We start from the raw sequence: 13,907 nt of genomic DNA on the forward strand, positions 1-13,907 counted from the left end.
TCTGAATGATTATTTGACAAATAACCCCAACTGTTATTAATTACTAGCCCATCCTTTTATGAAGAAAAAGTTTATACTTAACATCCTAAAACTTCCAGGCACATATATTTCCCGAGCCCAGCTTGCGACAACTGTGTGAAACATGTCCACTCCCAAAGGATGCAGTGAAGCAATCAGTTAGTTGCTCATCTGACTTGACATCGTCTGACTTAACATAGGGTGTAGAAATCTTTGTGACATTACAACATTGAATACAAAATAGCAGTCTACTTCAATATGCTTTGTTCTTTAATGGAAAATTGGATTACTATGAAGATGGCAGGCTGATTACACAGTACATGATCATGGATGGACCACAAATAACACCAAATTCTTGCACTAGGGTTTCAACCACATCAATTCAGATGCAGGATGCATATTACCTCTATACTTAGCTTCTGCACTTGATGTAGCAAGTAGCAACCACCTTTCACTTCTTGCATTTCCACATGTTAGATTACCTCTTGCCGATGTGCAATATCCTACGGTTGTCTCCTGTCAGATTTAGAGTCTGCCCAATAGTGTGATCTGCATAACCAAAAATCTCAAGATGTCTAAGTGGTTTATAGATCAATTCCTGGCCTCGAGCACTATAAGATGCCTCAAAATCCTATTAACAGACTCCCAGGGACCAGGGTACTAGTTTTGGATTTTCCATAACCTGGTCAACATCAACAGCAAACATAATGCTCATTAAGCAAATAAGCTTACCAACCAGCTGTCTTTGCTGTTTGGGGTTCTCAAATTTTGAACTCTCCATGTCTTTAAGCATTCACAATTATTGGGGTTTCTGCTGGTTTAGCCTCAAGCATGTCAGCCTTCGAGAGTAAACCTGTGACATACTTTCTCTGTGGTAGGCAAAATCCTTATATCTAGCTTATTTTAATGCTTACAAGAAAATATTATAGCTTTCTCAAACCCTTTGTTCCAAAATGTTTCTTTATTTATAATATCATTTGCTTCAATCTGTCCGCATCATCTCAATGTAATAATGTCATCAACACAAGTACTCAAAACCACTATTCTGGAATGACTCCAAATTTCAATACTGCTGCATTAAGTAGATGAGCTCTAGCATTTGAATGTTGATGCTAATCTTAATGAGCTAGCTTGATAGTTTGGCAGCCTTTGCTTTTGTTATTTGTTTGCTAATTTTAATATTTTAGATGTTCATGTTGTATAGTTGTTTGTTGATTAATTTTTTTTCGTAAAAAAATTACATTTATCTATTTCTTTTTCTTTTTGGATAAGAATGCAACAATTTAAACACTTGGTCTCTTTGTTACTTGGTGGCTGTACCTTAGAAGATACTTGTTATTTTCCTAGTCTTGAACACTTGCTATACAATTTTTAGGTTTATAATATTTAAGTTTATGAAAAGTAACACATAAATGTATTTTTTTACATTTATTTTATATTGGTAGTAGAATCTTAGATCCTTGATCTAATCTTGCCAAGCCTCTTAGCAATCCCATGGAGGATCCCAATTTTAATATTGGGTGCATAATGATGCCATTTCTTCCTTTTCAATCTCTGATGATTATAGTACCTATTGTGATTTCCATTTTTTGTAAATCTCTTAATGATAGGGAGGTGGAGGAGCTTTCTTCTTTGCTGATGTTGGAAGGTTGTCATCTTTCCAATAGAAGGAATGGTCAGTTGTGAGTTTTAGATTCTTTTTTTGGGTCGGGGGGGGGGGGGGTTTATTCTTATAAATTTTTCTTTCTGATCGCAACATAAATGTTTTAAGAAAGAGAACAAAGAGTAGTACAACCTAGGAGAGGACAAGATATCCTTATAGCAGAAAAAACAAAAGAAATTAAACTAAAAAAACAAAAAGGAAATTAAAACATAGAAAATACTAACAAACCCTAATTAAGACAACCCCTCTTTAAACCTTTCCATTCGTGGTTGATAGAGCTCTGTAATCTTGCTATTTCCTGCTGACCTCTAGTTTCTTTACTTTTAGCACCATCCAATTGAACTTCATTCCCTCCAGGATCACCCAGCTACAATCCCATATGCTCCTGAAGTTTTTGAGCACCAATATCCTGCGCATTAACTTCCTCCACAGTAGTCAGTAAGATCCCATCCTCACCTTGATTATTTTCAGACAAGTCTATATCCAATCTCCCTTACTCTTAAGACAGATACATACTCCAAAACCTTCAGGCACATAACAAAAATCCTCAAGTGCATGAAGAGTCAGAAGCATAATGTAATTTTTTGTGAATCTCATCCAACAATAGACCCCACTAGCACAAGCAAAATCACAATCATACTTATTTTCTTTTTCTGAGATATCTTTCCATTTCTTTTCCTTCTGAAAACGGTTTCCTTATTCATCCTTCTCTAAGTCATACTTTGAGCTATTCTCAATTCCTCACCATAAAAGCTACCAGGGTCATCTATTTTTAAAAATTTGCTGCTCTGCATATTTGAGTTCATACTATTGTTACCAAGCAAACTTTTCATGACTCCAGAAAACTGCCATCTCTTCTTTTGTCTTTCTTTCTTTCTTCTTTTCTTCTCTTCTTCTCTGCTTCTCCTTTTCTTCTGTTTGCCTCCATTTCTAACTTTATAATATGGTATCAGACTCCTCAAGATCTGATTTTTCTGAGTTTCTCTTGACACTCTGTTTTTCATTTTCTTTCTTATCTTCACCTAATCAGCTCTCAAATCTGATTTTCTGGTTGGTTTAAGGGTCATTGAAAGTCACCTTTCATCTTGGTTTCACTGTGCAGCATCCCTGTCAGGGTGCATGGTGATTTGCTGATGTAAAGTTACGCTCTGTTTCTGGTATCTGCTCTTGCTGTTCGCTGGTTGGTTGTAGCATGGTGATGTTGTGTGTTCGTGATTGATTGCTGCAATCTTGTATCCGTTTCTGGTGTTTTTTTATTGTTGTTCAAAGATTTTATTTCTTGCTCTTGCTGGCATTCAGTTCTAGTTGCTGCCAGCCTACCTGTAGCTGCTGTGCTGCCAGGTTGTTTATCAAGTTCCTGCGGTGCTTGTTCTGGGCTGCTTACTTCTGCGTGGTAAAGTGATTCCTCATAGGATGTTGCAACTTATGTTCTATAGTTATAGTAGCTCTCTTGAAGTTCTGAAGTTCTGCTCTGTGCTTGTGTGTGCTGCCTGATTCGCATTGTTGCTGTGTTGTTCATTCCAGTACTGTTGTGCATTTACTGTAGCATATTGGGGGTGGTTTTGATATCCTTTACACTTCACAGAGAGAGAGAGCTTCCGCTAATACCGTTAATATACAGATCACAGCCATCAAATTGGCTGGATCCTCCAACTACCTGTAATGGCTCAGGCTGTACATGTGTATATTAACGTGAAAGGAAAGTCCAAATGTTTGTTGCATTCTCCCTCGTCTCCAGATTCCAAGAATTATGAAGATTGGATGAAGGACATATTTCTTGTGAGGTTGTGGAATAGCATGGATCCATGAATTGCTGTGAACGTGATGTTTCATAGAACAGCGAAGGCCGTATGGATGATCTCCATGAAAGCTTCTCACAATTTAAAGATCAAACTCCTGTTTTTGACTTATTTGAGAAGTTTTTTCAAATATGACCGAGTAGGTTAATCTTAGTAAGCATTATAGCACTCTAAAGGGTATGTGGGAGGAGCTCAAGATTTATTAACCAATTAGTTCCGACATTGAGATGATTAAGAGTCGATGAACAGAGTTCTTGGCTGCCAATTTTTTAGCTGGGTTGAGTCCATAACTTCAACCAATTCGCGATCATATTCTTACTAGTGAATTTATTCCATCTATAAATGAAGCATATGCTAGGAGCTAGAGGATCACCAAAGATAGCTCTCAGTCTTCTTTTGGGGCTTCTTCACGTGATAGTTCATCCAGGGTTAGCAATACTTTTAGCTATGGTTGGGGGAGTGTTAGAGGACGAGGACGAGGTTTGGATGACGGTTGTGGCAAAAGTAGTGTATTAGGACTAGGAGTTTGTTGTGGCAATTCTTGCGTTTACAGACATTGTGGCAAGAACAATCATACTATTGATCGATGTTGGGATCTCCATGAGAAACCTACTTGGGCTTAAGTCTCTTTTTGAGGGTATTTTACAGTTACGCTTCTAGTGCACCAAGGCACTCCGTTGGGGAGTTAGCACATCGTCTATCGTGTCCCAAGAAGAGTATAACAATCTTCTTTGCATGGTTCAACAGCTTCAAACCTAGTCTTCTACATTTAGTGCTACTATGGCCTATTTAGGAACAATCGGGCTTCTTACCTCTTCATCCTCCTCACATGGGTTATTGACTCTGGTGCCTCCTCCCATATGATAGGTACCCCTAATTTATTTCAGTCCACAAAACTCACCACTTTACACTCCAAGGTTACTCTTGCTGATGGTTCAGTTGCACCACTCTTTGGTTGTGGCAATATTCTTTTGTTTCCTTCTATTCCTCTATGTTTTATTTTGTGTACCTAAATGCCCCTTGAACCTATTATCAATGAGTCATTTAACTAAATCACATAATTGTTTTGTGATCTTCTTTCCTTCTCAATGTGTTATTTAGGATCTTCGGACAAAGAAGAGGATCAATGGAGGGCTTGAGAAAGGAGGTTTGCACTATTCGATGATGGTGGTGGTAGATCCAGTTCTTATCATACAACTTCTTCAATTTCCACCCATGTCATTTCTTTGATCGATGGCTTGCTTGTGTGGGTCATCCATCACTTCAAAAATTGCAACAAGTTTTTCCTGTGTTCAAGTCTATTTCCCATGTTGAGTGTTCTGTGTGTCAACTAGGAAAATTGATTAGGACATCTTTTCCGTCTAGAGTTGATTCTCATAGTAAATCATTGTTTTCTATTATTCATTTAGATATTTGGGGTCCATGTTGAGTAAAAAATTTGACTGATCATCAATATTTTGGGTCCTTTGTGGATGATTTTTCACATATGACCTAGATCTATCTGTTAAAAGACAGGTATGGATTTCTTAATGTATTTACTCAGTTCTACGAGGAAATAAAAACAAAGTTTGGCATTAGTATTCAAAATTTTCGATTTGATAATGCACTTGAATTTGTTCAAAATGAGCTTCAAACTTTTTGCTTGGCCATAGGAATTATTCATCAAACATCATGTGTACATAGCCCTCAACAAAATGGAATAGTTGAATTGAAAAATAGAAATACTTGACATAGCACAGTCTCCACTCTTTCATATGCATGTTCCTAAAATCCTTTGGATCAATGCTCTTTTGACAGCTTGCCTTTTGCTTAATAGGATGCCTTCTAGTATTCTAGGGGGACAAATTCCCTTCTCTATCTTGTGTCCAAAAACATCCATGTTCTTTGTTGTGCTTCATGTCTTTGGGTGCATATGTTTTGTTCATGTTCCACTTGTAGGTTAGGACAAATTCGCTCCTTGTGCTATTAAATGTGTCTTTGTTGGCTACTCAAGAACTCAAAAAGGATTTAGGCTTTATGATCCCTACCGCAAGGAATACATTAGTGCAGATGTTACCTTTTTTGAGGGGACACCCTATTTCTTTAGTGCTAGTTCCTCATTGGATGGATATATTTTGAGTCCATCAATGATTTTTGGCTCCCCCTCATGTATTGATCCATCGATCCCTACCGTTATCCCTCTAGAGAAAAATTTTGATCCTTCTTCAGATCCATTAGTTATTGGCCCAAAAGAACAATTGAGGGTTTATAGATGACAAAAAATGGGCATAGACATTGCTACCACTATGCAACCGCCTCTCTTGCCCTCCATTGTTTCAGATTCTAATTCTCAAGATCCATCCCTATGTGATTTGGATTTGTCGACTGCACAATGGAAAGGTACTCAAACATGTAGACAATTAGTTGCTTACCCTATTGCTCATTTTGTTTTAGTTCAACACCTTCCTAGTCCTATGCATTCTTTTGCCTTGTCAATGACCTCTGTCTCTATCTCTTCTTCATATGCTGAAGCACTTGCTAACCTTGGGTGTAACCATGCAATAGATGTAGAAATGGATGCCTTGACCATTCGAGGGACATGGATTTGGTGGATCTTCTTCTTGGTAAGGTATGTAGGTTGCATAAGACCATTTATGATGTTAAGCAGTCTCCTCGAGCCTGGTAACTGGTTTGACAAATTTATTGAGGTGGTCTCTGCATTTGGTCTTATTTAGTGCTACTCTGATCATTTGGTATTTGTTCGCCAAAATGAGATAGGTGTGGTGCTTCTAGTAGTTTATGTTGATGGCATCATCATCACTGACAATGGCCAAAGTGGGGTTACAAATGTCAGATAGGCTTCAAGAAAATTTTCAAATTTAGGACTTAGTACTCTACGTTACTTTCTTGGCATTGAGATTGTACAGTGTAACAAAGGGTTGAATCTATCTCAACGAAAATATACCTTGGACTTGTTTAGTGAGATTGGTATGTTGGGAGCTAAACCAGTCGATACTCCCATGGATCCCAATGTGAAGCCGTCTAGGGATATTGAACTGGATTTTGAAGATAAATGTTGATATAGACAGTTGGCTGGCAAGTTGATCTATCAGACTGTCACTAGATTTAACATATCCTTTGCTATGAGGGTGGTGGGTCAGTTTATGGAAAATCCCAAACAACATTGGGATGCTATTTGTAGGATTCTAAGGTATCTCAAAGGCTCTACTAGTGGTGGTTTGACAAATAAATGTAATAGAATTTGTGAGGTCATGGGATTCTTTGATGCAGATTGGGCTGACTCAGTTGATGATCAAAGGTCTATTATTGGATACTATACATTTATGAGAGGTAATCTTGTTACCTAGCGTAGCAAGAAACAAACAACTGTAGCTAGATCCAGTGCTGAAGTAGAACACCGAGCTGTGGCTCATACTGTGGATGAGCTTATGTGGTTGAATTCTCTTATGTTAGAGATGGGAGTCTTGGTTAAGTAGCCCATAGAATGTGTTGTGATAATCAAGCTACCATTTATATTGCTAGTAGCCTAGTGTTTCATGAGAGGACAAAAAGCACATGGAAGTTGACTGTCATTTTGTGAGGGATACTGTGTTGAAGAAGGTTGCAAGGACTCCATTTGTGAAATCTATGGATCAGTTAGGTGATGTTTTCACGGAGGCTTTATTTAAGCTTGCCTTATCTAGTGGTTGTAACAAGCTGGGGTTTGGTGATATTTATCCACCTCCAGCTTGAGGGGGAGCAGTAGAAGAAATAGGCTATTTTAGTAATTATGTGGTGTGAAGGGGTATTTTTATCTTTCATGCTTTTTTATTATTAATATATAAAAGGGTAATTCTGGAGCTGAACGACACTCCATGAAACTGCCACCTTTCTTTTTCTTACGTCTTCTCTTCTTCTCTTCTTTTCTTCTGCTTACCTCCATCTCTAACTTTACAACATACTTGATATGGAAATGGCCAAGCTCTAGAGGTTTCTATTCCAAGAATAGCGAAGAAGAAGGTGCTTAACCGACTTAGCCTGCTCTAGGCATAATATAAATCTATTCATGGGCAATAAGCCCTTTTTCTAAAGATTATCGAAGGTAAGGATCTTCCCAAGTGTTGCCTCCCTGGTGAAAAAAAAGAAATCTTTGAGGGGGCTGGAGTTCTCCAAAAGAGCTTCCAAAGAAATTGCTGCGGCACTTCGCCAGGTAGCTAAGGTGTTTATAATAAGATCTGACTTTGAAGTTTCCATCTTTGTTCAAGGACCACTTGGGCTTATTGGAGGTGGCCTGGCATTGAATTTTGTAGAGGCTGCTGTAAAAATTTGTCAGAACATAAATCTCCCAGTCAAAAGCATTCATAATAAAGGGAACATTCTAGAACATTCCTTGATTAGCTAGCTCCAGCTACTGGCAAATGAGGGCGTCATTATTGCAGGTTAGCCTGAAGATAGATGGGTATTAAGTGCTGATTTGGGACTCGCCACTCCAAGTATCATGCCAAAAAAAATCATCCTCCCGATTCCTACATGAAAATAAATGAGAGAGAAGAATTTCACCCAACCTATCTTGATGTATTTCCATGGGCTTTGGTCTACTCTTTTGAGGTCCAGTAATTGTGATGGAGGCCGTACTTGTAGTAATGACTTGTCTCTAGCAATGATTCTTCTCCATGATGAATCTACATAGCTACTTCCTAAAAAAGTCCTTATTGAAAGTTAGAAGGATTTGAGGCCTAGACCTCCCTTTTGCATGGTTGTTTAAGTGCCCCTATTTAACAAGATGATATTAAATTCCTCACCAATGTTCTCCCATAGGAATCTTCTTTGGATACCTTCCAATCTCTTGTCAACAACACTGGGGATGGGAGAAAGAGACATAAAATAAATAGGGAGATTGGATAAAGTACTTTTAATAGGCATGAGTATGCGCCACCTTTTGACAGGTAATTCCTTATCCAACCAAAAAGTTTTGTTTTAAATGCTCCAACTATAGGATCTGAAGCTCCCTTGTCTTTGAACTTGGCCCCTTGGGGGAGACCAAAGTTACTAATAAGGCAAGCTCCAAGCTTGTAGCTTAAAAGATGGCCCAAAATCACAAGCCCCACTGGAATGATTTCACCTTTTCTTGGCTTCGAACCTGAGGAGGATTTTTCTAAGATTAAGGATTTGTTAGGCTCGTCTTCACTAAATATGATTGTGTCATATGCAAGAATTAGATGGGAGACTACCATAATTTCGTTGTTCCTTCTGATGCCATGCCCCTTGAGCAGGCCACCTTTCATTGGCACTGATTATCACAAGGCTCTGTTAGATTACCACTTTACCTAAAAACCTAGGTTTTTAGGTTGTGGGCCAACAATGTATATCAAGCCTTAACACTCCCTTGTACGAGCAACTCGACAACATGTGCAGAAAGATAAACACAGGATAAATAACACCCATGATAGGGAATAGAATAATTTTTTAAACACCACACAATAAACGCGGGCAACAAGACTAGAATGCAGGACCTCCTGGTAACCAACTTTGATACCATGTTAAATTACCACTTTACCTAAAAGCTTAAGCTCATAGGTTGTGGGCCAACAATGTATATCAAGCCTTAACAAGCTCAATACTTCCATCACCAAGATAAACAAATAGGGAGAGAGGGGGTTTCCTTGTCTCAAACTGTGCAAAGATTTGAAAAAAATCTGTTGGGCAATCATTGATGAGCATGGAGAATGAGGGGATATACGTTGACAGATCCAACTACACCAGATTTCCCCAAAACTCATTCTCGATATAGTGTAGAAACTTCCATTCATGTGGTCAGATGCCTTCTCCATATCCAGCTTACATACCGCTACTCTTTACCTACTCTTAATATAGGCATTCACAATTTTGTTTGCAATCAGGGCAGTGCTTACTCTTCTTTTTTATTTTTATTTTTATTGTTGAGAATTCCACTTGTGAATTTGTTGCACATTGGAAAAATAGAGTGACAGATGGGTGCTTATATACATGGTTGGACCCAAGACTCAATAGGCTAAACCTTTTGGGTTAAGTTGGTGCTCACCCATGCGTATGAAGCCTACCCATGGACTCCTTCGGTGCCAACAAGTGGTATCAGAGCCGATGATTTGTAACTCTGGGCAAGCAACATCGTAAAAATAGAAGCATGAAGCTAATTCTCCTGACGTGCTAACAGCTGGAGGGCCAAGTGTGTGACCAAGGCCAATAAAGATCATCTAGGCTGGAAGATGGATCTAAATAGGGTCAAGACGTGGGAGGTAGGCATGTGGAGTGCAATTCGAGACACGTAAGACGTGGTAGTAAGACCCACTTGAGCAACTATTGGAGAATTGAGCTTACTCCCACGAGGGAGACGATTTCAGTTGAAGGGGAAGTGATTGGAACTCACAAGTGAGGGGGAGATTGTTGAAAATTCCACTTGTGAGTTTGTCCCACATTGGAAAAATAGAATGAAAGATGGGTGCTTATATACATTGTTGGACCCAAGACCCAATAGGCTTAAGCTTTTGGGTCAAGTTGATGCTCTCCTATGTGTATCAAGGCTACCTATGGACTCCTTGATGATAGGCCTATGTTTCATCCACTCTTCAAATCCAATGAGCTTTCAAGTGCAAGGGCATGTTAGATGTATTAAAACTGTTCCTACAGAAAGAATACATCTCATAGGACCACTCTAAAATTGTTTAATGGTGTTTTAGTTTTTGTTAAGATATTAGGCAAAACGGAAGACTTAATCACAATGATAGATCTCTCCATCTATTTATAATATATAAAGTACATATCAATGACCATAATACCCTTACTAACTCTCATTTATTGACATAGCACTAGCACATACTAATAATGGTAAGGACTGAAATGCCTACTAACACTCCCTTCAAGCTGGAGCATAGATATTATATGCTCCTAGCTTGTTACAAATGAATTTAACATGAGCACCCCTCAAAGCCTTTGTGAGCAAGTCAGCAGGCTGCAAATTAGACTTAAAATAAGTGGTTGTGATGAGCTTTTAGACAACTTTCTCACAAACAAAGTGGCAATCAACTTCAATGTGTTTTGTTCGCTTGTTAAAGATTGGGTGGAAGATCGGGTTGGAGGCGATATGAGTAGTAGCTTGATTATCACATATCAACTCCTTTGATTGAGAATATGGAAAACCTGTTCCTCCAATAGTTCTTCAACCAAACAAGTTCACATGTTGTGTGAGCATGACCCTATACTTTGACTTAGCACTTGACTTGGTCATCTCAGTTTGTTTCTTATTCTTCCTAGAAGCCAAATTAACACCATAAAAAAATACAACGTCTAATTGTAGATCTTTTGTAGAAAGGTGACCCAATCTAATTAGCATTTATATATCCTTGAATATAAGTGTGACCCTAATCTTGATATAAGAGATCTCTCCTAAGTGCACCTTTTAGATATCTCAAGTTGTGAATTACCGCATCCTAGTGACTTGTTCTTAGAGAATCCAAAAATTGATTCATGACGTTTGTTTCAGAAGAAAGATCTATTTGATTGAGTGACTACAAGATAATTCAACTTTCCAACAAGTCTTTGATATTGTCTTTGGTCGGGCAAAAAATCACCCATATCTGGAACTAACTTGCTATTAGGATTCATGGGTGTATGAACATGTTTGATCCTAACAGCCCAATCTCTTTCAAAAGATCAAGAACATACTTTGTAAAAAAATAGTTTCCATATGAGATTTGGATACTTTTATATATACCCAAGAAGTACTTCATTGCCCCAATTTTTTGATTTGAAGCTTAAGTTTGTAGAAAATTTTTTAGGTAGTGGGTACCTTGATTAGCATAACCGGTAATCACAATATCATCCACATACACAATTAGTAGAATCCTATCGACTGGGTATGAGTCATATGATGATAAAACATAGAATGATCTATTGCACACTATCAAATTCCAAACTCAAGTGCTACAACATTGAATCAACCAAACCATGCTTTGGGAGATTTTTTTAGACCATACAATGATTTCTTGAGCCGATACACTAAGCCTAACCTCCCTCCAAGAAACAAACTAGGTGGTTACTCCACCTCCTCCTGAAGATCACCATGCAAGAGGACATTCTTTACATCCAACTAATGCAGAGGCCGGTGACAAGCGGTGGCTAAGAAGATGAACACACATATAGAGGCAAGTTTGGTGAGTGGGGTGAATGTTCTAAATTATCCAAACCGTACACTTGAGTATATCCCTTCGCAACAAAGTGGGCTAAGGGTTTAGAAATAGATTTAGCAAGAGAACAGAAGATAGAATACTGACAAAACAATAATAGGTGGGTGACAAGAAGTCATAGCAAACAAAGTTGGAGATGGGATGTTGTGTACATGTGCATTTACCTTTCCGGACAGGTAATGAGAGGATCAAGATTGTGGGAAATGGGGTCATCAGACAAGGAAATCAAAGACATAGCGGCAGAAGTTGGAGGGGACTATCTTTCCTTCAGCCGCTGCTTTGATGCACTTTCAAATTAGGATGATTGAGCCAATAAGAAGGACACAAACCATGTGGCGACATAAATGGAAAACTGGGCGGAGACAACAAATTAGAATCTAGAAGATGAGGCAAAAGAAGAAACTCTTTGAGGTCAGAAGCACTCAGGGATTGAGAATAGTATGGTTTAGACTCAAAAAGAAGTTAAGATTGGTAGAGACAAAAAAGTGATGCATAATAGGACTATAAAAATGATATTCCTTTTGAGTACACGGATAGCCTAGAAAGACACATTTTATATCATAGGGATCTAGCTTATCCACCCTGGGGATCAATTGATGAACAAAGGACACACACTCGAATATACGGGGAGGTAAAGAGAACATAGGAGCATTTAGAAGGAGAACAGAGTAGGGAATTTTACAACCAAGAACAGTGAATGACATCTTGTTAAGATAGCAAGCAATGAGTACAACATCACTCCAAAACACTTTAGGAACATGCATTTGACAAAGGTACGAGTAATTTTATGAAACACTTTAGGAACATGCATTTGACAAAGTAAGGTATGAATAACTTCAAGGATATGTTTATTTTCCTCTCTACAACTCCATTTTGTTATGGAGGGCATAGGTTGACTAATGAACAATACTAAATTGAGTTATATAAGTGGTGAACTGGATACGAAATTACTCTTTAGCATTATCACTTCGAAGTATCCGAAATAGGCAAACAAAATCAAGTTGTCATTTCAGAACAAAAAAGCACAAAAGATATGAAATAACTTAGAATGGTGTTGGAATTGGAGTATTCCCAAGAGGGGGGGTGAATTGGTTATTTAAAAATTCGTCCTAGGTTTAGTTCAAATTCCATAATCAGTATTACCCAAACCGAGGGTCTTTCTATCAGTTCATAAACCCAATCAATTTTAATAAAAAACATAAACATTCAAATGCTGGAATTTAAAATGCGGAAATTAAAAGCAGGCACAAGAAATGTTATCGGGGTTCGGCCAACTGTGCCTACGTCCCCGCCTCAAGCTCACAAGTAAGATGATTCCTCTAAGGGCTCACTTCAAGGGTGGAGCGGCACCGTATACAACCAAGTCAATTCACGGGGCTGACCTCAACCTACAATCGCACCTTACCAGGATGGTGCACCTAGCTTTTCTAACTAGGTCTTAACCAATCCGAGACTATTCAATAGGGCTAGTCTCCCTCTTCAAGCCCACGCCTGAAATACAACGAATGTAAAACTTTACGTACAAACAAATGCTTCTTACACAAGCAGATATGTGCTAATATAATCAACACACTACCGAGTGATAAGATATGATAAGCTTAATGTGGTCCTAATGTCTACTCTCAAAGATTAATGCAAATATGACAATTAGTTCGTGAGTGTATGTAAAAGGATCTTTGTGTCAAAATAATAGTATCAATCACAATGCAGCAACAAAGATCTCAAGCACACTTCAAATATCTTTAACAAATATTTTTCTCAAGATAAATCACAAGAGATATTTGAAATCGGTTTGTAAAATAGTATTTGTCTTCAAGAACACTTCAAATACCTTCAACAAATATTTTTCTCAAAATAAACTGAAAACAAAGGTGTAGTCCCAAGAGGGGGGGTGAATTGGATTTTAAAATTTTCTTTTAATTCCTTTAATGAAAACTTAACCTTTTGTTGATAATGCACAACAACTTAATACTTTTTATTCAATCCACAACCACACAAACATTCAATCAAACAAATTAACTAAGCCAATCAATCCTAAAACATTCAATCAAGATATAGTTTGCAATTTAATGGAAATTCTCAGCCTTTTCAACTTGTGTGTAGCCCTGTTTATATAAATTTTTCTCTCAATTTGGTACCCAATACAACATCCAATCACTCTTTCTAAATACTTGGACCTTAAATAAACTTTTAAGTTAAAGAGTCTTAGGGTGTTGAATCAATCAA

At 38.0% G+C, this 13,907-nt stretch overlaps 1 protein-coding gene across 1 annotated transcript in view; it reads left to right on the top strand.

The window, feature by feature from the left end:
• LOC131160534 (kinetochore-associated protein KNL-2 homolog) overlaps window positions 1-13,907 on the top strand; it is an 82,124-nt gene that overhangs the window by 13,700 nt on the left and 54,517 nt on the right. The window lies entirely within an intron of this gene.

The sequence above is a fragment of the Malania oleifera genome, chromosome 7 (assembly GCF_029873635.1).
Source record: "Malania oleifera isolate guangnan ecotype guangnan chromosome 7, ASM2987363v1, whole genome shotgun sequence".
NCBI classification, from domain to species: domain Eukaryota; kingdom Viridiplantae; phylum Streptophyta; class Magnoliopsida; order Santalales; family Ximeniaceae; genus Malania; species Malania oleifera.